Source organism: Monodelphis domestica, chromosome 2 (assembly GCF_027887165.1).
Source record: "Monodelphis domestica isolate mMonDom1 chromosome 2, mMonDom1.pri, whole genome shotgun sequence".
NCBI lineage: Eukaryota > Metazoa > Chordata > Mammalia > Didelphimorphia > Didelphidae > Monodelphis > Monodelphis domestica.
Window position 1 is genome coordinate 8,809,629 of NC_077228.1, and position 22,818 is coordinate 8,832,446.

Below are 22,818 nucleotides of genomic sequence, written 5' to 3' on the forward strand. Positions count from 1 at the left end.
TAAATACATAAAGATCAAATATACAAAATCATTAATATAGGGTCTTTTGGAAGAGAGGGAACAAGGACCTGGGAGCATCAGGAAAGGTTTCCTGGGAAGTCTTAGCATCTTTTTACAAATATGTTGTTACATATTTCTCTTTCTCTGTCTCTGTCTCTTCTCTCTGTCCCGCTCTCTATCTCTGTTTCCCTCTCCCCCTATTTGTCTCTGTGTCTCTGTGTCTTTCTGTTCCCCTCTGTCTCTATTTCTTTCTCTCCCCCTCTCTGTTTCTTTTTCTCTGTCTCTGTCTCTCTTTGTCCCCCTCTATGTCTCTATTTCTCTCTCTTTCTGCCCCTCTCTGTCTCTGTTTCTTTCTCTCCCTTTCTTTGTCTCTCTGCCTCTGTCTCTGTCTCTCTCTGTGTCGATGTCTCTGTCTCCCTCTGTCTCTGTGTCAATGTCTCTGTCTCCCTCTGTCTCTGTCTCTTTCTGTGTCAATGTCTCTGTCTCCCTCTGTCTCTGTCTCCCTCTGTCTCTGTCTCTCTCTGTGTCGATGTCTGTCTCCCTCTGTCTCTGTCTCTCTCTGTGTCAATGTCTCTATCTCCCTCTGTCTCTGCCTCTCTGTCTCTGTCTCTCTCTGTCAATGTCTCTGTCTCCTCCCTCTGTCTCTGTTTTTCTCTCTGTCTCCCTCTTTCCTTCCCCCCTCTATTTCCCCAGGGTCCCACAAACAGGAAGTCAGATTTGAGCCCAATGATTGCAGATCCTCCAGCCTTTTCTCCCCTCTCTAACGCTCTTGTAGATCCCTCCCCATCTCCCCATCCCTGCTCGTCCCTCATTTCTTCCTTCCTTCCATTTCCCTGGTTTGGACCAGGCGGGAGAGATGGGCGCTAGGACCACAGACCGGAGGGGCGATGCTTCCTGGCTTTCCAGCCAGCCTGACTTCCTGGAGTCGGGGAATTTGCTTGGTTGGAAGTCTGCTTCTCAGTTACTTGGATGGATATTAAAGGCTCTTCACACTTCATCTTCAACATTAGGATTAAAAAAAAGAAATAATCCCCAGAAAAATCAGCAAAGCCTGGCAGGTTAGCCAGAGAGCTGCTCATTGTTTGGCCTGCCCAGGATTTATCTGGCTGCTGCCTCTTGAGAAGGCCTGGGGGGGCGGCGGGGGGGGCGCGGTGTGCATCATCGGGACAGCTCCTGGCAGGGAGCAGGGAGCAGGGAGCACAGCCTGGTAGATCTCTGGGAAGTCTTAATAAACATAATCCAGATTAAAACAATATTTACCAGGCCGCGGACGCTTTTCTTTTCCTTTTTAGGGCAAAAGTTGCCCAAGTCCCCGGCTGTCATTCAGGGGAAACTCCTTCCAGCTCCCCCAGAGCCAGGAGGGAGGCCGCTTCAGCCCCTCACTAAGGGGAGGCTGGGAAGAGTGGGCAGAAAGGGCTGGAGGAACATTTCAGAGAAGGGAGAGGTTTGCAGCTGTTTGGGAACCGAGGAACCGAGCTTCCCCTGGAAACCATCAAGGAGAAGCCAGGCCTGGTCCACTGCGAGCGGGGCTGAGCGGGGCTGAGCTGGGCTGGGGGCCTTTTGGGAGAGCAAAGCAGCCCTTTGGCGGAGCCCCATTGGGATCTCTGGGAATCGTCCCAGCATGTGCGCAGGCATGAATAAGGGCATTAAAATGCACTCCCTGTCCCTGCAGACCTCTCCAGGCACCGGGCTCCCTGCTGGAGGCTCAAGTACAAGCAGATAAGACAGTTCCTGCCCTCGCCACGCTTACCTTCCTCACAGAGCCATGTTCTGGCCTGGGAGTGAGGGGAGGAGAGGGCCTGGGATAGGGGTGGCCTTGCCAGGGATGGCCGCCTTTGTCTGGGGACTGTTCTTGGCTCTAGAGTGGGGAGGGGAGGCTATATGGCTCGACATGGAGGGTGCCGCCATCTATCCCTGCAATGGATGGCCTGCTGGAGACAGAAGCTTGCCAGGTGCTCTCCAGTGAGGGAAGGCAAGGAAGGATGCTTGTTCTCTGGTGAGGGCATGTTCTAACCACTGGGATTTCTGGCTGAATCTTGTATCAGGTCACAAAATTGTGCTCGTTTTCTTGTTCTAGCAAATAACTCTTAGACAAAAGACTTGCTGTGGCTGGGAAGGGGGCGAGGGAGTACAAGGGCATGAGTGCCATAGTTACTCCAAGATGGACCTGCTGGAGACAGCTTGGGTGGCTCAGTGGATGGAGAGCCAGGCCTAGAGATGAGAGGCCCTGACTCCAAATCTGACCTCAGACACTAAAGATTAAAATTTAGGGGAAACTGAGGCAGGTAGACATTTGTTTCCCTCTACAAGGAGTATTATATTTTTATGAGGTTTATTGAAGATTAAAATATAAAGAAAACACAAGTAAGAAAAGCACGTGTCTAGGCCCAGAGAGCCTATTCATGACCACTCACATCTTGCCTGCTAGGTGGAAATCCATGTGTGCTCCGAAGCGGAAGTAGAAAAAAGGGCAGAGCCTATTCACAACCAGGTTAAATACCCCATGTCACTCTCGACCCAGGTGAGGTTACAAGGAGATTACAAAGCATTCTGGGGAAGTGGAGCAAGGACTTCTGGGGATTGAAGTCCTGGATTCAAGTCTACATTTTTACAACACTTCCCAGCTGGGTGACCCTGGGCAAGTCACTTGACTCCCATTGCCCAGCTGTTGTCCTTCTGTCTTAGAGTCAATACATAGCACTGATTCTAAGAGGTTTAAAAAATGGAGCTGCTTGTGCTTTGGTGACAAGGATGGATCAGCCAGCAAGAGGCTTAGAAATGCTTTGGAACTCCATTGGAGACCCAGGTCTCAGGTTTAAATACTGTCCGTGCCCCTTAGTACTGGTGTAACCCTGAACTAGGGACAGGAGCAGCCTTTCTAGGTCTCTAAAGAAAAGGGGACAATGAGTTTGGCATTAGCTGGTGTCCAAGAGGCATCCAATGTAATTTGGGACTGCTTGGGTTCAAATCCTGCCTTGGTCGCTAAGGTAATTATGGGTCAGTCTCTTTATCTTGTCTCAACCTCTGTTTCTTCAGCTGTTAAATGAGTGGGTTGGACTCGATGTCTTCTCATCACTCTTCCAACTCTAAATCTTCCAACTCTGGTCCTAATGATGTGGTCTTGATGGATGTTTCTGGGTTTGGAGTTAGGATGCTCCAACTCTTGAGTCTGGAATATACATGGGGAAACTGATGTGTGTGTGTGATATAACACACACACACACACACACACACACACACACACACACTCTGGGCCACACCTAGCCATGCAGGTAGCCCCCTGAGGTCCAGCCCCTTGTCTGCAGCGCTGGATGTGGGAGGAGGGGGTGAATGGTGGAGCCCTCATCTCCTCCAGCTCTGTCAGCTGTCCCCTCCGCCAAAGTCCAGCCTTCACAAGTCTGGAGGGAGCCTGGGTGGATCAGTTTAACCACTAATTTGGAGAAAAGAAAGAGCCTATAAAATGGGGTGAGCAGATTGTATCTGTTGTGTATGATTAACCAACCGGCTGTTTGTTTACCCCGCTCAGGCTCCGGGGATTATCTCTGTTTTGGGGAGGCTCTTTGCTGGCTCTCCTCCTGGACTTCTGAATGAGACTGAACCCTGGAAGACTTGTTTGTATTGGCTCGGAGTCTGGGAACCTTTGGGCCCTATTTGCTTTGGGCTGTGATTATTGATAAGCCTTTTTCATTTGGATAACATCACTCTAAAGCCTTGTGGCTGGTCCCGGGTGCCTCCCCAAGTCTTCCTAGGCTACACTAGAAAGGCTTTCCAAGTGGAAGGGACCCACTGGGGCCGGAGGAGCCCTTCAGAAGTCTAGCCAAGATTAGATAGATGGCGGTCTGAGTAATCTGCAGGGCTTGGGAATGTTCCCATAAAATGGAAGAGCCTTGAGCATGTCTGCATCTCCCCAGCCCCAGACATTTGCCTACCTGCCAGCCTGCCTGCCTGCCTTCATCCCCTTCATCCCCTCTTCCATGGGCTTCTTTCACAAGCATTTCCTGTTTCTCCTCCATCCCCCATTGGGCAATGAAAAGGAAAGTCCTCCTGGTCCTTTTTTGCAAGGAAACTGAGGTCCAGGGAAGTTGGATAATTGACCCAAGGTCCCACAGCTTGAGGAGCCACAACTATTATCGCTTTCTCCTTGGGACCTGCTCTTAGGCTTCAGCCAGGTTGCAGCTCTAACCATGGCTGGAGGCTCAATGGATGGATGGGAGAGCTATAGCTAGAAAGGACCTTGAAGGCCATCGAGTTCTACTCCTTGATTTTACAGATGGGGAAACTGAGGCCCATTGTAAGTAAGGGATATACTCAAGGTCAGGCAGGATGGTAAATGAGAGGAACTCAGGTTCTGTGACTCTGGAGCTCTTTTCGCAATGTCACCAGGGCTGCTGCTTCTCTACTTGCTCTTCCTGTACTGGGTTCAAATCCTATTCTAGACACTTGCCTTGGACAAGGCATTGGATCTCCAAGGGTACGGTACATGTTATTTTTCCAGCTCATATTTGTTGCATCAGATTGAATGAGATATTGGGATTTAGTCTCTCCCTCCCGGAGGATGTATTTCAGTGCCTAAGCTTGTGGGCTTGTCCTATTTATTGGATAACTGCTGGGTATGCCCAGCTTCCCTACCCCCTTCCCCCTGTGCCTACCTTCCAGCTCCATGGATCCTGATGGAGTTTCCCCCTAGACTGTGAGCTCCCTGAGGGCAGGGAGCCTCTCTTTGCCTGTCCTTGAATCTCCACCCAGTGGCAAAGAGTAAGTAGGGCAGCATTCATGAGTGCCATTAATGTGGAAGACTAGGCATGCCCATCACCACCTAGGAGGTGGCATTTCAGGGCTAGAAGGGACCTCGGCCATCCTCTAAACCTTCAGCGTCTGTCTTAGAATCAACACAAAACATTGGCTCCAAAGCAGGAGAGCCCAGGATGGATGCCCTCGAGACTTCGTCAATGTTTGAATGAAGAAAGGAGTTCTGGGAAAAATGTGTCTCCTCAGCTCTCAGCACAGTGTCTGGCGCATAGTGGGGACTTGTGTGTGTCAATGTCCAATACCTTCTCCAAGGACACAGAGGAGGGGAGGAAGAAGAGGGAAGGAGGATGAAACATTTTCTTTTCACCTGGACTAAGGTCAAAAGACCACCAATAACAATAATTTCACCTGAATTCCAACCACTCCCTCTCCACCCATTACCTAGTTAGAGTCAGCCTTCTCTCACCTCCCCCAAACTGAAATGTTGGGGGGCTGAATGAGAGCCTTTGGGAGCAGCTGAAATAAGGGCGATGTCTACTACAGGCCCAAGCCAGCTGCTTCCACTTGTAAGGATTTAGCCTTAGGAGTTTTAGGAGGGCAGCTAGTGAATGGAGGACCAGGTCTGGAGACCAGGGAGGTCTTGGGTTCAAATTTGACCTGCTAACAGTGTGACCCTGGGCAAGTCACATAACCCCAGTTGCTTAGCCCTTACCCCTCTTTTGCCTTAGAATTCAGACTCATTATTGATTCTAAGACAGAGGGTAAGAGTTTTAAAAAAAAGGTTTTGGGAATTCACTTTTGTTCTTAGGTATTTGTAAATATGCTGTATGACCCCTTGGAGACTTGAGTTCAAATTCCAACTCCTTACGTGTACTCCTGTGGGCATATGATTTAATCGAGGGTCCTCAGTTTCTATAATGCTCAGATCTTTTGGTTTCTTAGAGTGACCTTCTGAATCATCCCCTCTGCTGGGAGGCAGTGGGATTCCTCCCATGGGGGAAGGTCTAAGGGGAGGAGAGATAAATTCCTCCTGGTCCTCCTCCTTCCCAGGTCCATGGGAACTTGAGCTTTGGAGCTGGAAGGAAGCTTCCATTTGGGGCCCAGTTGGGGCAGCCCCCCATCTCATTTCCTGGTTAGGGCATGTATGAATGCTATTTCCATACCCAGCAAACCCTGCAGTGTTGGCATAATAAAAGCCCAGGGAAATCTGCATGCTTTTGTTGTGGCCTTTGATGTGGGAGTAATCTGCTGGCCCTGAATAATGCAAAGAGACCAGGGGCCTTATCTGAGAATGGCAGTGGGGGGCCTTTGTCACCTCCCCTTTTAAGTGAGAGTTGGGGCTGCTTCTACCCCCTGCAGATTTCCTCTCTTCTCAACTCCTCAGTAACTTAGAATGAGCATGCCCAAAGTCTTCCTGCAAGTTTGAAGCTTTAATCCTTGGCCTAGTGTCTCCAGGACTGAGTTTGGAGTCAGGAAGACCTGTGTTCAAATCTTACCTCAAATACTGGCTGTGTGACCCTAGGCAAGTCCCTGAACCCTGTTGGTCTCAGTTTCCTCATCTGTAAAATGAACTGGAGAAATAGGAAATCACTAGTGTCTTTGCCCAGAAAACCCCAAATGGGGTCATGAAGAGTGAGTGGGACATGACTGAACCACAATAACATGGCACCTAACTCACTGGGCTACTGTTTCAAGATGAGACAATCTATGAAGCATTATCCCCGTGTTAACTGTTACTGTGATTTGGGGCCTACTTTCCTGAGTTGGGGGCCTGGAGCTAAGTAGGACTCTGTACTTTTTATTCTGCTTTTCAAAATACAGTGAAGTCAGGCAGCAGAAGGTCCCAGCCTCTAATAACGAGGTCTTCTGGCTAAGGAGAGGGAAGGTGGGCACAGAGTCGGGGCCATGCTTTACCTGAAAGAAATGGGAGTTCATAGGATTTCAGTCCGGAAGCCATCTTGGCTATGAGTGGGTCCAGCCTCATTCGTTTTACAGATGAGACCAGGAAGAAGACCCATGACCTGTCCAATGTCCCCTAATGATCGTGTCCTGTCCTCTTTGTTTGGGGAACATGAAGCCAGGGAGATTAGTGACTTGCCCGAGGCCATGGAGCTATTAATTGGCAGATCTAGGTTTGGAACCCAGAACCTCTGAAGGCCAATCTTCCACTCTTTCCAATTTAATTTTCTTTTCTTTCTTTTGTTATTTTTTTGAAAATTTGATTTAATTAATTAATTTAGAATATTTTTCTTTGGTTACATGATTCATGTTCTTTCCTTCCACTCTCCCCACCCCTCCTCTCATAGCTGACACAATTCCACTGGGTTTTACATGTATCATTGAGCAAGACCTATTTCCACATTATTGATATTTGCACTAAGGTGATCTCTTAGAGTCTCTATCCTCAATCATATCCCCATTGACCCATGTGATCAAGCAGTTGTTTTTCTTCTGGGTTTCCGCTCCCACAGTTCTTTCTCTGGATGTGGAGAGCATCTTTTTCATAAGTCCCTCAGAATTGTCCTGGGTCATTGCATTGCTGCTAGTAGCAAAGTCAGTTACATTCAATTGTGCCACAATGTATCCGTCTCTGCATACAATGTTCTCCTGGTTCTGCTCCTTTCACTCTGCATCACTTCCTGGAGGTCCTTCCAGTTCACATGGAATCCCTCCAGTTCATCATTCCTTTGAGCACAATAGTATTCCATCACCAACATATACCACAGTGTGTTCAGCCATTCTCCAATTGAAGGGCAGCCCCTTGTGTTCAGCCATTCCCGAATTGAAGGGCAGCCCGTTATGTTCTAATTTCTTTGCCACCACAAAGAGCACAGCTATAAATACCAATTTGATTTTCTTAAAAAACAGTAAAATAAAGTCTAGTGGGGTGGGATTAGCATGAAGAATAGTTTTATTTAAAGGATTCCTATATCCCATTCTACCCATCCTGGCCTGGCTGGCCGCCCCTAGCCTTGCACTTGCCTCTTGGTCCTTCTTCCCATTCCATCTTTTCTTCCATTCTGCCTAGGGAGAAGCTGGTCTTTCTTGCTCTCTCTGGGATTTCTACCCACTCTCTGCTCCTGGTTTGGTCCCTCTAGGGCTCAGCAAGTCATTTCTGTCTATTCTTCTGCATAAGCAGGGCTGCCCCATTCCCTTCCATCCCTTCCATCATGCCTTATTCCAGTGAAAAATCTTCAGCTCCTTCCTGGGCTGGGCACAAGGACCCTGGTTTCGGCCTGGGTCCACAGACTTGGGGCACATGGAATGTCTGTCCCTTTGAGTACAGGATTTAGAAGAGAAGCCAGAGAGGAGAATGGCAGAAGTCAGGCCTCTGCAGCAGCCTCCCTGGTTTTCTGGACCCTGGAATGGCTGGATGGGGAGAGGGAGGGAGCCACATTGGAGATTTCCTCAATTCGTGGACCTGGTTCATTTCCTTGGAGTGGGAGCTGGGTTCTCGGCTCTTGTCCTTTTCTGGTGATCCTGCTCAGGGTACACAGGCCACTACTCATTCCCATCTGGAAATGTTCTTGTGCCCAAATCCATCTTCTGTCTCCTTTGCTCCACTCAATCAGTGACATAAGGTTCTCCAAAAAGAAATCCCATTCTAAGTCTGGATGCAATTATCACCCAAGTCGTGGTGTAAATCACCAAGGATGATGGAGGTTGGCTTCATGGGATAATGGGGGACCATGAGCCCAGCAGGGGCACTTGGGTCATGGGATGACAGATCTGGTGGCAGAAGGGGCCTTGGAGGTTAACTCATCCATTTTATAGATGAGGAAACTGAGGCCCAGAGGTGGAATGCCTTCCCCAAGGGGGTAAATGGCAGAGACAGGATTTGAACCCAGGATTTCTGTTCTATGCTGCTTCCTGATAGAAAACCATTCAACTCACTCATGTCATTCATGAGTTTATTCATTTAACAAGCGTATGTTAAATGCTATCATGTCCCAGGCACTGCATTTGGCCCTTGGGGTGCAAAGTCAAGAACAGAATCATCTGTGCCTCCGTGCATACATGCACATACACACACAGTTCTTCAGTGGCATATGATTATGTAGGCTCATGTACAGGATCCAGGTAGTGATGGGCAAAACTGGAACTTGAACCCAGGTCCCCTGAGCTCCAATCTGGGGTTGCTTCTCCTTTGCCCTGCTTCTTCTTAAATACCCCCCACTTAATCACTGTAGTACAGAGAAGACTTCCAAAGGCACCTTTCATTGGTGGGAGATCACTGGTGTACTCGCTGGTGAATGAACCAAGACTTGGTTTCATTTAATCCCGTAAGTGTTTATGCAGCACCTACTATGTGCCAGGTATTGTGGCGAATAAAAATGGAACAGTCCCAGCCTTTTGGGAGCTGACATTGTCCTGGACTCTGGTTCACTCTAATTATTTACAGATGAAAAAAGCAGTAAAGCCCATTTTAGTATGTTAAAGGAAGGTTTTATTTGTTTGTTTTTAATTGAATTATTTTTTCAAAGAACAAGGATCTAAACCTATTTTCTCTCTCTCCTGCCTGCTCCTTGCCCTCCCTCCCCCATTGGGATAAAGGAAAACAAAACCTTACTAACAAACAATAAACAAGTGGCACATTGCCCACGTGGCACACATTAGGTGCTTAATCAGTGTTTATTGAATTGGGGAATAGGTATAGTCGAGCAAACCCAAGCCAGAGTTGTTGGCCACCTTGTAAAACATCGGGCATCCTGAGAGAACTGAGAGAGAGCCCGAGAGCTTGGAGGACCCAAGACCTTCTCCTACCGCTAACATTGAAGTCTCCTGGGCTGACTTCTGTGTGTCAATTCTGAGGTCAAAACAAGGATGAGTGGAGGGGCAGGAAGGCAGATTTCTGGTGAATTTTACCTAACAATTAGAGCTGGCCAGGCCAGGAACCGACAAGTCCTTGGAACATGATTTAGAACTAGGAAGGATAGGGAGCAGCTGGGTAGCTCAGTGGATTGAGAGCCAAGCCTAAAGATGGAGGTCCTGGGTTCAAATCTGGCCTCAGACACTTTCCAGCTGTGTGACCCTGGGCAAGTCACTTGACCCCCATTGCCTAGCCCTTACCACTCTTCTGCCTTGGATCCAATACACAGAATTGACTCCAAGACAGAAGGTGAGGGTTTTAAAGAGAAAAAAAAAGAACTAGGAAGGACCTTAGAAGTTGTCTGGATCAGCCCTCATTTGACAGATGAAGACATCAAGACTTAGAAGAGATTAAGTGACTTGCCTGTGATGTAGGCAGAAGTTGGACCCAATTTCTCCAGAGTCCTTGAGCTTCCCACAATTCCCTACCTTGAGGAGTTGTGTGCTCCCCATTATAGAAGAAGGGGAGGTTCCTGCCTTGATTGGGATGACCTCTCATGCCTTTCCATCTTTCTCTGCCTCATCTCCAAGAGGAGGGAAGAGCAGAACTCGGGGGGTCTCCAAGTTCCCTTCTGAGTCCAAATCTAGATTTCCATCCTTCGGTTCCATCTTGCCTTTCTCAAAAGCCTAGAGGAGACAAGCGACCTCGGCATCCTCACGCTGAATCGGGGGCCGGTTGGCGCAGACCGCACCCCATCTTTTATTTGCAAGGAAGCTGCAGCTCCCAAAGGAGCCGAGTTCTCAAGTGAACGGTGTTTTGTTTTATTTCATTTTGTATTTTTAAATGTTAGCTTCTGTTCCTCCCAAGTTGTTGGGTGGGCAGAGAGTGAGGGTGTACTGGCAGGGTATTTTTAGTGTGACATTAAAAACTGTATCACAGACATCAACACAGGAAGCGGCAGCCTCTCTTAGGTGAGTCAGTGTATAAATATCCAAGCTGAGCTTCTGGAAAGTGGTCACGGTCCTTCCTACCGGCTGGGCCGTCCCTCTCGGGGACCCAGGAAACCGAGCTCCAGAAGCACCCGTAGAGACGCCTTGAGGGCAGAGCCTGCTTGTGCTTTTGTCTTTGGCACAATACTGGGCACTCCATAAATACTTGTTGGTTGTCTAAGGATCTGTTGAATTCCAGAGAAAGAACTGGGACAACCAGGCAGAACCTGGATGTGGAAGGTTGCTATAGTGACTGGCGAAGTCCATGTTCTCCCTCCATTGTTACAGATAATGAACTAGTGTTTGTATGATGCTTTTTTTTCCAAATTCATACCTTCTGACTTAGAATCAGTATTGTGTATTGGTTCAAGGGTGTGACTTGATCAGGTTAACCCAGCTAGAAAGTGTCTGAGGTCAGATTTGAACCCAGGACCTCCCTTTGATCCCTAGGACTGATACTCTGTCCACTGAGCCACCTAGCTGCTCCTGTAGTTGCCCTAATGTCCAAGGGCAATGGCTCTGCCCTGTAGTGAGCTCTGCTAGCCTGTGGCATGGCTCCAGGGGTGACCTATGCTCTAGGACGGGACTTGGAATCACCAAATACTCTCCTTCCTCCTTCTTCTCAGACTCCCTGCGTCTCTCTAAGGCTCGGCTCCAATGGAGGTCTCTTCTGGTCCCCCCAGCTCCTTGAGCCTTCTTTCTCCTCTAAGGTTAACGCTGTACGTACCCAGTGTGCTCTCCTTTCCACGGGGAGCTTCTGGAGGGCTGGGACGCTGCCATTCTAGTAGCATCGGCACTTAACGTACAGTTTGGCGCAGAGTAAGCACCTCATCAGAATTTGTGGAAACAGGCCACAGGCTAGTGTGCCCCCCTGCTGCGTGGGTCAGCTTGAGTCCCTTGGAGCCAGTGGTGTTCCTAGACAGATGACCACAGAAGGGGGGGGGGGAGCAGACATTTGTGTACAAAATGGGGATTCGTCCCATTCCCTGATTGCCCTCCAGGCCCCCGAATTCATCCATTAGCGAGTGTCTGACACCAATGAGGAACGGAAGAAATGTCTGACTCATTGCTGCCTCCCGTCAACCCAGTTGCTCCCCAGCTGTGAGGTGGGACCCAGAGCAGGCATTCTTCATCTGTTCTGCCTTCCCTGTGTACAGGGGGAGGCCAGTCCTTGAATAGTCAGGACCTCACTGTGCAGATTGTACCCAGTCCCAAGAGGGGACACTTGAGGTTTTGTTCAGTGAACACTGGGGTTCTTTGTGTGAGGAGACCCGGGAATTTGTGGGGGGATCCCGGTGAAGGGGGCCAGGGGTCCCTTCCTCAAAAGAGGCAGAAGAGGCTAGTGGTTAGACAAAGAGCCACAAGCAACACGTGGACGTGGGGATGAGGGTGCACTACCTGGAATACAGCCCAGAGACCTGGGCTAGCAGGCTCCTGTGAGTGTCATATACCTTGCCGTTAGGGCCCAGGGACACTCTCCATCCATTTCTCAGAGTCTGGGGGAAGAGGGCTGGGGAGGGCCATGGGCTTAGACCCACAGCCTTCCAGCTGAATCGGAAGAATCTTGAGGGTCAGTAGATGCGGCTGGCACAGCACAAGTTTGAGCCCCATAGAGGGGGATGGGAAAACTAAGGCAAGAAGGAGTTGGAGGGAGGAAGGGGAGGGCCGGGAGCAGGGGGAGCACTTTGTGGGCAGATCTTGGGCTTTTGCCAAGGCTTTGGGGGCCTCAAGGCGGACCCTTGGAACTCAGGGCTTTCCAAGAGGCCTCACAAGCCGTCCTTTGCCTTATGGGGCTGGAGCAGGACTGAACCGGAGCCTGCCCTGCCCAGGCTGGGGGCCCCTACCTGTGGCCAAGCTGCTTGAGGATGGAGACAGGCAGGACTGTCCTCTGTAGCCAGATGGGGCCCCGTGCAGGCTGCTGACACAGATTCTCTGTGTGGATCTTGCTGGCCGGTGTCCAGCAATAACACAGCTGTTGAGGCAACCCAGGGGCTGGGGCCATGGCGGCAGCCCTCTGAAGGAATGTCGGTCGGTGAGCTCCAGGGTGACATTTGCCCTCTGGCAGAGGCCCCCAGAGAGAAGTCGGGTTGGGGCTGGGGAGGGGTGCCGGGCGAAGCTGGGCGCTGCCAACGCACAAAGCCGAGCATGCTGCCCTCGCTGCAGAGTGCCTCGACTCCCCTTCTGTCGGGCTTTGAGCAATGAGGAGGGGTTTGTTAGTCTGTTTGTGGCTGTGGCCCATTTCAGCAAGAACCCCCAACTCCCCCCCAAAAAATTAGAGCATCATTTAGCTACAGAGAGAGGAGGGGAGCTCGCTCTGGGGGAGGAGCATAGATTAGGGGTGGAAGGACCTCAGGAGACCATTGAGCCTCACCTCTTCACCTTCCACGTGGGGCAACTGAGATGCAGAGACAGACAGACAGAGAGACAGAGAGACAGAGAGACAGACAGACAAGTTGCCAGTTCTGAAAAATGGCAACAACAATAAGAGCTCTGACTTTCCCCGGGGGTTGTGAGGAGCTAATGAAGTGCTAACAAAGTGCTTTGCCCAGTGCCTAGCACACAGTAAGCACTGTATAAAAGTGAACTATTATTGCTGCTGCTATTTTATTGCTTGGAGAACTCTAGCAGGGGGGAACCCCTTCAGCTCTGCCATTTTCCTGTTACTGACACTTGGGAATGTAAGTGGCCTGGGGCATGGGGACAAAGGGACCATGATCTAGTACACAGCCGAGGGCAGACTTGAACTCGGGACTTTCCTAGAACAAAACCAGTGTTCTGTCTGTCTGCTACACTGGCCATGGAAGGAGCCCTGGGTTTGGAGGCAGAGGGCCAGGGTCTCCACCTCCTAATACCCGTGGTCCTGGGGAAGCCACTGCCTTCTTTGAGGCAGTCTGGGCTCCCTCCTCTGGAAAATGAAGACAGTGGCCCCAAGGGCCCTTTTCCTTCCCCAACATAAGTTTTCTGCTGGATTTGCCCATGGCGCCCAGCGCACAGTCAGCGCTTCATAAATGGGCCAGTTCATTGACTGAGTGAGTGAGCCTCCTAAGCCTCTCCGTGGCCTCTGATCCCTGTCCCAGGGGCTAGAGAGGGGACGCCAGAACCCAGATCTCTTGGGAGGAGGAGGAGGAGGAGAATGGCTGATGAAGCAGCTAGTTGTAGGAGCTCCTAGAAAGTCCCGACCCCAGGAAGACGGCCTTTCTCCCCATCAGAGATGGGTCAGGTGTGTCGAAAGGAGGCAATTTGAACCCGCTTTAAGCTGTTGGCCGGCTTGAGAAATCCACTTTCCAGATGGTGACACCCAGCCCCACGGGCAGCTTAGGAAGGGCTCTGGGAACCCACTTCTCATTAGGGAGACGAGGAGTGCGTCATCCCGCAGGAGCAGAGCCGCTGAGGTTGGCTTGCTTGCTCAATGTCAAGTCTAGCACAATCCCAGGTCAGAGGGTTGGAGACGGGGAGGGACTCCACACTCAAGAACCCTGTGGCATCGAGACCACATCAGAGAAGCTGGGGGAGGCTAGTGTCTGCCTCCTTCTGGGGTTACCCAACAAGGCCTTGGGCAGCCCTGCCAGCCCCTCAGGAGATTCTTGGGAGACCCCGTGGGCTGGGATGGAGAGAGGCAACCGTTGCTAGCAGCAGAGATCCAAATCCTGGACCAAGAGGGATGGATGAGCAGATTGAAAGCAGGCTGGAGAAGAAAGGCTGCCTTAGTGACTGTGAGATGTGGCCCCCCAAAAGCTAATGAGCCTCATTAAGATAGGAGCAGCTTCCAGGAAAAGGGAGGGAGATACCACTGCCCTCTGCCCTCTCCAGGATTATTCTCAGTTCTGGGAACCTTCTTTCTTTTAGTTGCTTCCTGTTTATCCAATATAGTTTGATTTGTATATATTGGCTTCCATATTGTCTCCCCCTTAGATTGTAAGTTCCCTGAGGGCAAAAATTGCCTTTTCCCTCCCTTTGTGTTTGTAGCATAGTGCCTGGCACTTAGTGGGCACTTCATGAATGTTTATGGAGCTGGGGGGGGGGGGTACATGACTCAGTGGATTCAGAGCCAGACCTAGAGATGGGAAGTCCTGAATTCAAATCTGACCTCAGACACTACCTAACTGTGTGATCCTGGGCAAGTCACTTAACCCTATTGCCTAGCCCTCACCACTCTTCTGTCTTGGAACCAATGAATAGTATTGATTCTAAGATGGAAGGTGAGGGTTTTAAGAAATAGATTAAAAAGAAATATTTATTGACCAATTGAACAATGGTGAAAGAAGGACATTGATAGCCAGAAATGTGTCCAGAGAAGGCTACAAGGCTAATGAAGGGTCTTGAGTTCAGGCCATAGAAAGTACAAATGGAAGTATCAGGGATGCTAATCCAGTCTGAAATTTACTAGCTGTATGATATTTGGCCTCTCCTCAGGCCTCAGTTTACCCATATCTAAAAGGACAGATTGTACCAGGTGTTCTCAGAGTCCCTATTGCTTCTCACTTCCTTGACACTGGTTAGAAAAATAAAGAGCATTGATCAATAGAACATACAAGGCATAGGCTACATCCAGAAGTCCATGAACACATCTCATGACCTTTCAGCACCACAGAAATGTTGGCCACGATGCCAGTATTCTATAAATCCCAAGACTGCAACCTCTGGAACTGGGGATTCCTTGTGTATTTTTTTTGGTAGCCTGACCACCTGGAATCTGATCCGAGGGTCTAAGAAGACCCCAGACCACTTGAACTTGCCAAAGGCTATGAGTGATCATTTTGCTGACCACTGGGGAAGGAAGATCCATGCCATCCCAAGCCTTTTGAGGGGCTCTCATGGCTAAGCTGGTCTAGGGCTCGTTTTTCTGCTCACTGACCTAGAGATAATGTCATTCTGATAGCCGGGAGCTGCTCCTCAGATTTCACAACCTCTTCCCTAGTTTGAAGGGCTTGGCTTAGGTGGACTCCCTTGTTAGAGAGTTTTTGTGCCTTCCCCTCAGTTTAGGAGGACCTGGCACTCTGGTGGGCTTCCTTCTCATCCAAAAAGAGCAAGAAGGAACCAAAGAACGATCTCCATGACCAAGGCCGAGGAAAATGGAGTCCTGGTCACTACAGCCTCCCTGCCTCCCAGGCCTCTTCCTGTAGAACAGATCTCTGCCCTCTGGAATCTCAGAGCAGAGTTCTGCTCATGTAAAATGAGCCGCCCCCAGAACCGGACGGAAATAGTGAGCCAAAACCACAGCCACCTCTCTGCCTAGCATCCTGGATGAATTTTCCATCTGAGGAATGTGGAGAGCTGAAGTGGAGCTAGGAGGCAGCCTGGGAAGCAGGGCCTTGATTCACCTCCAACTGGGTGTCATCAGAGGAAGCCGGCCAGTTCCAGAGGTTCTCTTTCTGGCCAACTTCGAGGAGTTCTGTGACCACAAGGGAGGCTGGAGAAGGGCTTCCAAGGCATAACCTCCCGTGGGGTCCAGTCGAGTCCTGTGGGCTGCCACCTCCCCATGTCTTCCCAGTGGATGCGTGACCTCCTTCATCTCTTCGTGGGAAGCCTTGCCCACACAGGATCCTGGGAGTCACGAAAGGGTGGTTTATTATAGTCGTGGTTCAGTAATTAAAGCTGAGATGCCTGGTGGAGTCGGTTAGCAAGCAGGCTATGGAAAAGAGAATGAGTCAATGGGAGGTCCGGTTTGCTTTCCTACCACATGCAGAGTTTTAATCCCTGTGCTCCAAGTTTGGGGTGTGGGAGGGTAGGGAGAGAAGCAAGGGGGCCAAGCCAGGAGGGAGCCCCTAAAAGCAGAGCAGAGCAGGGGAAGGGCGACCCCTGAGGGCCACATAGGGGGATGGAAGGGGTCTTGGGGGGCCGACACATAGCCCAACCCTGGTCTGCTGAGGAAGATTCAGTCCTTCTCTAACATGGTGGTTAAGTCTGAGTTGTTCAAGGCCCAAAGGGGAAGGGGCTTTCTTAAGGCACATAATAGGCAGCAGAGGCAGGAACTTGGAATTCAGGTCTTCTGGCTTCTTAGGCCAGGACTCTGTTCATCACACCATAGTTGCTAGACAAATATTCAGAAAAAGGGAAGACTTTAAGAACTCCCAATGTGGAAATTCTCTCCACTTCTCATCTGATTTTGACTTAGCAGTTCAGTCACAAGATCTGGTGCCAGAAAGGAATTGGAGACCATCCAGTCTCATCTCATTTTACACATAAAGGAAACTGAGGCTCAGGGATGTGAAGGGACTTGACCAGGCTCCCTAGAGGGCAGCTGGTAAGTGCTAGAGATGAGAATGAACCAAAGTCTTCTAGATTCCAAGTCCGACACCTTTACTGACTAATCTTTAGATGAGCAGGGTTTGGGGAATGGGGACCCAGCAGGGAAGTCATCTGGTCATAATCCACTGCCGGTGTCAGAGGCAGGATTTGAACCGGCATATCACAGGAAGAGCAGCTGAGAGTCTGTCTAAGGATCAGAGGATTACAGTCCATCTAGGCCAAGCTCCTGGTGAAGGGAGGCTGAGGGGCCTTTTCTAAGGCTACACATCCAGCCTGCATTGGCCTCCCTAGCTTCCCCCGGGCTCATCCTTCTGCCCTTTGGGCCCATTTGGCCCAACCTCAATGGATCTCCATATGTAAGCTTTTCCAGATACTTGAAGAGGGCTATCATGAGTCCATTCATTAAATCACATCTATTTTTCCCTATTGCCAGTTCATTGAGCAACAGGAAGTTCAGGGTGGTAAGGTAGAGAGATGCTGGAAGACCTGAGATTAAATCCTGCTGCCTGGGGCATCCTGGCAAGTACTTGTCCTTTCTCAGCCTCAGTAAAAGAGGGATAATAAAAAGCAACTGCCTCATAGGTTGTTGTGAGGGTCAAAGGAGATGACAGAAGGGAAGTACTGCATAAATGGAGTCCGGGCTCCATCTTGGGCGCCATCTTGGGCATTTTCTAAGGGCCCCTCCAATGAGAAAATTCTTTTAGGGTTTAGTGTGTGCATGTGCCCTTCAGGGTTTAGTAAAAAGCTATCCATCAGTCAGTCAGTGAGTATAGATGAAGTGCCTCTGAATCAGCTACGAAGACCAACGTGAGCCAGTTCCTGGCCACCTCAAGGAGTTCACTCTCTATCGGGGGAGGAACATGTCTTCTGGAGAAGGCCTGCTTGGGGAAAGGGCTGAGTAAATCCAATGCCAGAAATGGAGTTAACAACATGAACAAACAGGGGAGGCAATTTGATGGCCCAACAACGACCAGGGGACATTTTACCAGGTTATTCTGGGAAATCAGCCACGCTGAGGGAATGTGGGGTCATGAGTATCTTGGAGAACCGATGAGGATACCAAGGGGAGCTGGGAGGCTCTTCCATCTGTACCTGGCCAGCACCGTCTTTCTTGACCCCGAGTAATTGCTCAGGATCACCCCCTGCCCCCCATCTCCCAGGGCCCTCCTTGTTGGCACAGTTCCTGCTTAGAGATACATGGACTCTGGACCCTTTGCAGGTATATACTTGGCTGGGGATCTTGTCTCCTCAAGCAGAACAGAAGCTCCTTGAGGACAGGAATCTCTTTATTTTTTTTGCCTCTGATTCCCAGTGTTTCTCACAGTGCCAGTTTCACAGTAATAAATGCTGGTTGCTTGCCCGATGGATTTGAGTCCTGAGTCTCTTCCATTTGCCATCCCTGACCACTTCCCTTATTCCAAGGGGCCCCCCTCTCTGTTCCTGCTTAATCTCTGTGCTTCATCACCCCTGCCTCTACCCTCCTTTTCTCTTAGCACCTGCTCAGGTCCAAGTAACCAGCCCAGCAATGAAGGCTGGACTTTCTGCCCCCTGGTGGTAGGATGGAGCCACTCCTTAGACCCCTTGGGTATGGATGGATGGCTCCATGCTTTGGGAAAACCCCAGTGACATTCCCAGGTTCTGGTGGCTCTATCTCAGACTCTGCCTCAGTTTCCCATTGGGTGTTCTCCACCTACTGACCATTTGTCTTGTAGCCTCTAGAATGCCATAAGGGGAATCATTCAGCATTCAAGCCAGCACCTCCAAAGGCCTCAGGTGGTGTTTTTTTTTTCCATCTGTTTGATGTTCCTTAGGGATTTCATAGCATATTGTGATAGTGTGGCCTGATGTCCTCCCTTAACGATACCAGACCAGCATTCATCTCTGTAGAGATAGCTGAGATAGACTGAGCTGTCCACCCCTCTTCAGCCATTTCCTTGCTGTATGACTGTGGGCAAGTCTTTCATCCCTGTGCCCTGCGGTCCCCATTTCTGAAATGGGCCTAGCATGACTCCTTTCACTTTCCACATGAGGACACTGAACCCAGGAAAGCACTTAGAATGCCTTTCTGCCAATAATAATAATAACTAGTGTTTATAAAATAATGTATGTTATATATGAGCATACCAAATATTATATGTAATTTATAATAGGTTAGATATTAATTTATAAGTTATTACATGTGATGGATACCACTTTAGGATCTTCAAAGCATATTATTATCACCTTTGATTCTCACCTCCATCCTGGGAAGTAGGTGCTCTTATAATCCCCATTTTATAGATGAGAAAATTGAGACAGAGATTAAGTGACTTGCCCAGGATCACACAGCTAGTAAGTGACTGAGATCAAGCTTGAACTTTCTAGTTCTAGGTCTAGTGCTCTATCCATTGCACCACTTAGCTGCCTCTTATTACCATTTTATGAATGAGAAAACTAAGGTGAAAAGTTAAATGATTTCTCCAGAGGCATAGAGCTAATCATTTATGTAGGTCAGAATTTGAATTCAGCTCTTCTGAGTCCCAAGTTCAACATTCTATACCCTGTACTTCCTATCTGCCTAAAATAGGAGTTTTCTGTCGTAGACAGTATTGAACTTCAAATGAGATAATGAGTTAGGGCTAAGGGCTGTACCTCTGATTTTACTGATTGGGGAATGCTCCTAAGTAGCACCCCATATCTTTTCTTCCACTGAGAGCCTTTTGGAGTTGCCTGGAGTGCTGAGAAGTACTAAGGTCACACAGAAATAATGTGTCCCAGGCAGGACCTGAACTCATGTCTTCCTGGTTCTGTCCATTTTTTTATGCTGCCTCTAAACGACCGCTATTGTGAATCTAATAAAAGCTGCAGACAACTGGGTTCAATTCGGTTCAGCTCCTCCAGCAGGCACTGTGCTGGGTGCTCAGGACACAAAGACCCTGCCTCAAGGAGCAGGAGAGACAGGAGGCATGAGGGAGACACGCATTCTCATTCTCCTCACCAGGCACGAGGCAGGTTCTGGAGGCTGGAGTCAAGAGAATGTGGCCATGCAGGTCCAAAGCAGGGACTGGGAGCTCCTTGAGGTTGGGGACTCTCAATCTGGGACCGCACATCCCTTCTCCCAGCCACCCGGACCGAGAACATTGTGGGTGCTGAAGCAGTGGGGAAAGGATGGCCATTTGGGGAGATCTTGTGGAAGTAGAGCCAACAAGGCTGGTCAACAGCTGGTTGCTGATCCAGTGTGTGGTGAGTGAAGGGAGGAGGGAAACCAAGAAGGTAGCATTTACTACCCACCTCCTGGGCTCCTGGGAGCCGTACTCAGTGTGCTGGAGACACCAAGACAAATTGATATTGATCCTGCCTTCATGGAGCTGCCATTCTGCCAGGATGACTCCAGCCTTCCCAACTGGGGATCCTGAGACGATGGCGGCTCCCTTCCATCAGTGGATGGGGCTAATGCCCTTAGTCCTTGCCCAACAGATTGACTGTGAGGATCCAACAAGATGGCGCCTGTATGATTCTAAGCCTCGATGTCCCAGGAGTCCCGGTGCTTAAGAATCTTAGTCACGAATAACACAAACACTAAACAAATAATCTTGGAAACCCTTAGCATTGAATAAATGTAAAATAAAAGGACTCTCAAATGAATCTCCACATAAAAGGATAGTGTTCCTATTATGCCTGTCCAGGGGGAGATTTTGTGCCCCCGTGGTGCCAAGGCAGGAAGTCAAATCCACATGAGAGTATCTTGGGATCAGAGATGCCAAGTTAGAAGGAATCTCTAAGGCCATCTAGTCTGTAACCTGTACTATAGAGATGGGAAAACGGAGACCCGTTAAAGTGAAATAACGTGTCCAATATCATCATGATAGTAAGCCTCAGAAGTGGGATTTGAACCCAGGTCCTTTGACTGCAGTGCCCTTTACACTGTGGTGCTATATTTGTTTGTCACCAAATGGTTACTTCCAGATCCTTGGAAGGGTTTGTTTCTCAGAAGCTCATGAACCTTGTAAGAGGGTGCATTTTCCAGATTCCCAGGTTCTTTCCTGGATGAGTCTGGAGGGCCCAGACCAAATCTTTGTCTTTGTCCCCTGTTCAGTGCCCCTTGGCAAGAGGCATCAGAAACATAGGCTCCGCCATATTGGAAGATCCTGCTATGGGAGGGCCTGGAAGAGTTGTTGAGGAAGAACAGCCCTCAATGTGCTCCCCCCTGGATATTTAGGCCCAGCACCCAAGGGAGACCATTCAAGTCAGCACAATCTATTATTCCCCCCCCCCCAATTCCTTTTGGAAACCTGGCTAGGCTCACCTCAGTGGTGAGCCCAGACAGCAGCTTGCCTTTGAACTTGGCCAGCAGAATATAAAACCGACTGAATGGGAAGGCTGGAACTCTCTGAACTGGCGATTTTCAAGGCATTTTGTGGGGCTTATGTAATGAGAGCCTCTTTGAATCCTTTGGATTTCTTTTTTTTCCAGGGACATTGGCAGAATCCGTCCCCTTCCTTCGTCCACTTTGATAAATTCAATGAGACAGGCCAGTGAGCAGCCATGGGGGGCATAGCCTGCACCAGAGAGGTACTCAGGATGGCCTCAGGAAGCCTTTACCCTTAGGGCAGGACATGGCACGGCAGAGAAAAGACCAAGACTTCTAGAAGGTCCATCATTCTCTTAGCAGGCAGAGTGATGAAGCGTCCCGTGCTAAGCACAAATTCCATTCCTGCCCTCAAGAAGCTCATATTCTAATGGCAAAGCTGACATGGACATGACTGAGTCAAACAGGAAGTATCCAGAGCAGGGAGACAGTGACCCGAGTTGGGGAGAGTAAAGAGGAGAATCCAAAATGGCAGCAAGGATTCTGCCAGCTGCTCTAGGGAATGTCGAGGTGCCCCCCCCCCCCCATTGGCATGAAGGGAATCTCCCTTACCAGGAATGTAGGTTTGATTTGGGAGGAGTGGAATCCAGACTTCACAGTGTGGAAGAGTTGCACATCCTCCTCCCTACCACAGATGTGGGGCTGGAGAGTTTGCAAAATGATTCCCACAGAACTATGTCCTATATTCTCCACAACTCTTGGCTATAAGTTTCTCAGCCTCCTGGGTGACTCTTTTTTTTTATCTTGAAAAAGTTTTATTTAATTAGTTAATTTAGAATATTTTTCCATGGTTCCAAGATTCATGCTCTTTCCCTCCCTTCCTCCCACCCCCTCCCACAGCCAACGCACAATTCCACTGTGTTTTATATGTGTCACTGATCAAGACCTATTTCCATATTATTGATATTTGAATTTGGATATTCATTTAGAGTCTCCATCCCCATTCATATCCCCACTGACCCATGTGATCAAGCAGTTGTTTTTCCTCTGTGTTTCCGCTCCCACAGTTCTTCCTCTGGATGTGGATAGTGTTCTTTCTCATAAGTCCTTCAGGATTGTCCTGGATCATTGTATTGTTACTAGTAGAGAAGTCCTTTATATTCGATTGTACCTCTGGGTGACTCTTTAAGACATAGTAGGTGCTGATCTCATTGGAAGAGGGAGACTCCCTGCACCAAGAGAATCCTGTTCTACCCCATCCCAGCTAATGCACAAGATACTTTCCTTGATGTGAGGGATGCAAAGACAATCACATTTAGCCAGTATTCTTAAATACCTATTATGTGGGAAGTCCTGAGGGGGCCAAGCACAATAAATCGCCCCTACTTTTAGAGGGCTTCCAGTCTAGGGGGAAGAAATACAGCCATCTGACATCTCTATTACACTTTTCCTACCATCTCTGGTTTGAGCCTCACAACAAGCTTATGAGAGAAGTATTATTTATCCCCATTTTACAGATGGGAAACTGAGGCTGAGAGCAGCTAAATGTCTCACTCTCTTCTTTTTGTCTCTCAGTCTGTCTATCATATCTCTCTGTATCTACTCTCTCTCTCTCTTGTTTCTTCTCTTTCTCTTCTTTCTCTCTCAACTACATCAGATGTCATTCAAATGATGTTGGTGGATGTCTCATCAAATGAAGGGATCAAGGATGGATGCTGATCTAACTGGAAGGT

At 49.2% G+C, this 22,818-nt stretch overlaps 1 protein-coding gene across 1 annotated transcript in view; it reads left to right on the forward strand.

The window, feature by feature from the left end:
• WLS (Wnt ligand secretion mediator) overlaps positions 1–22,818 on the forward strand; it is a 130,488-nt gene that overhangs the window by 58,923 nt on the left and 48,747 nt on the right. The gene's annotated exons all lie outside the window — the stretch shown is intronic.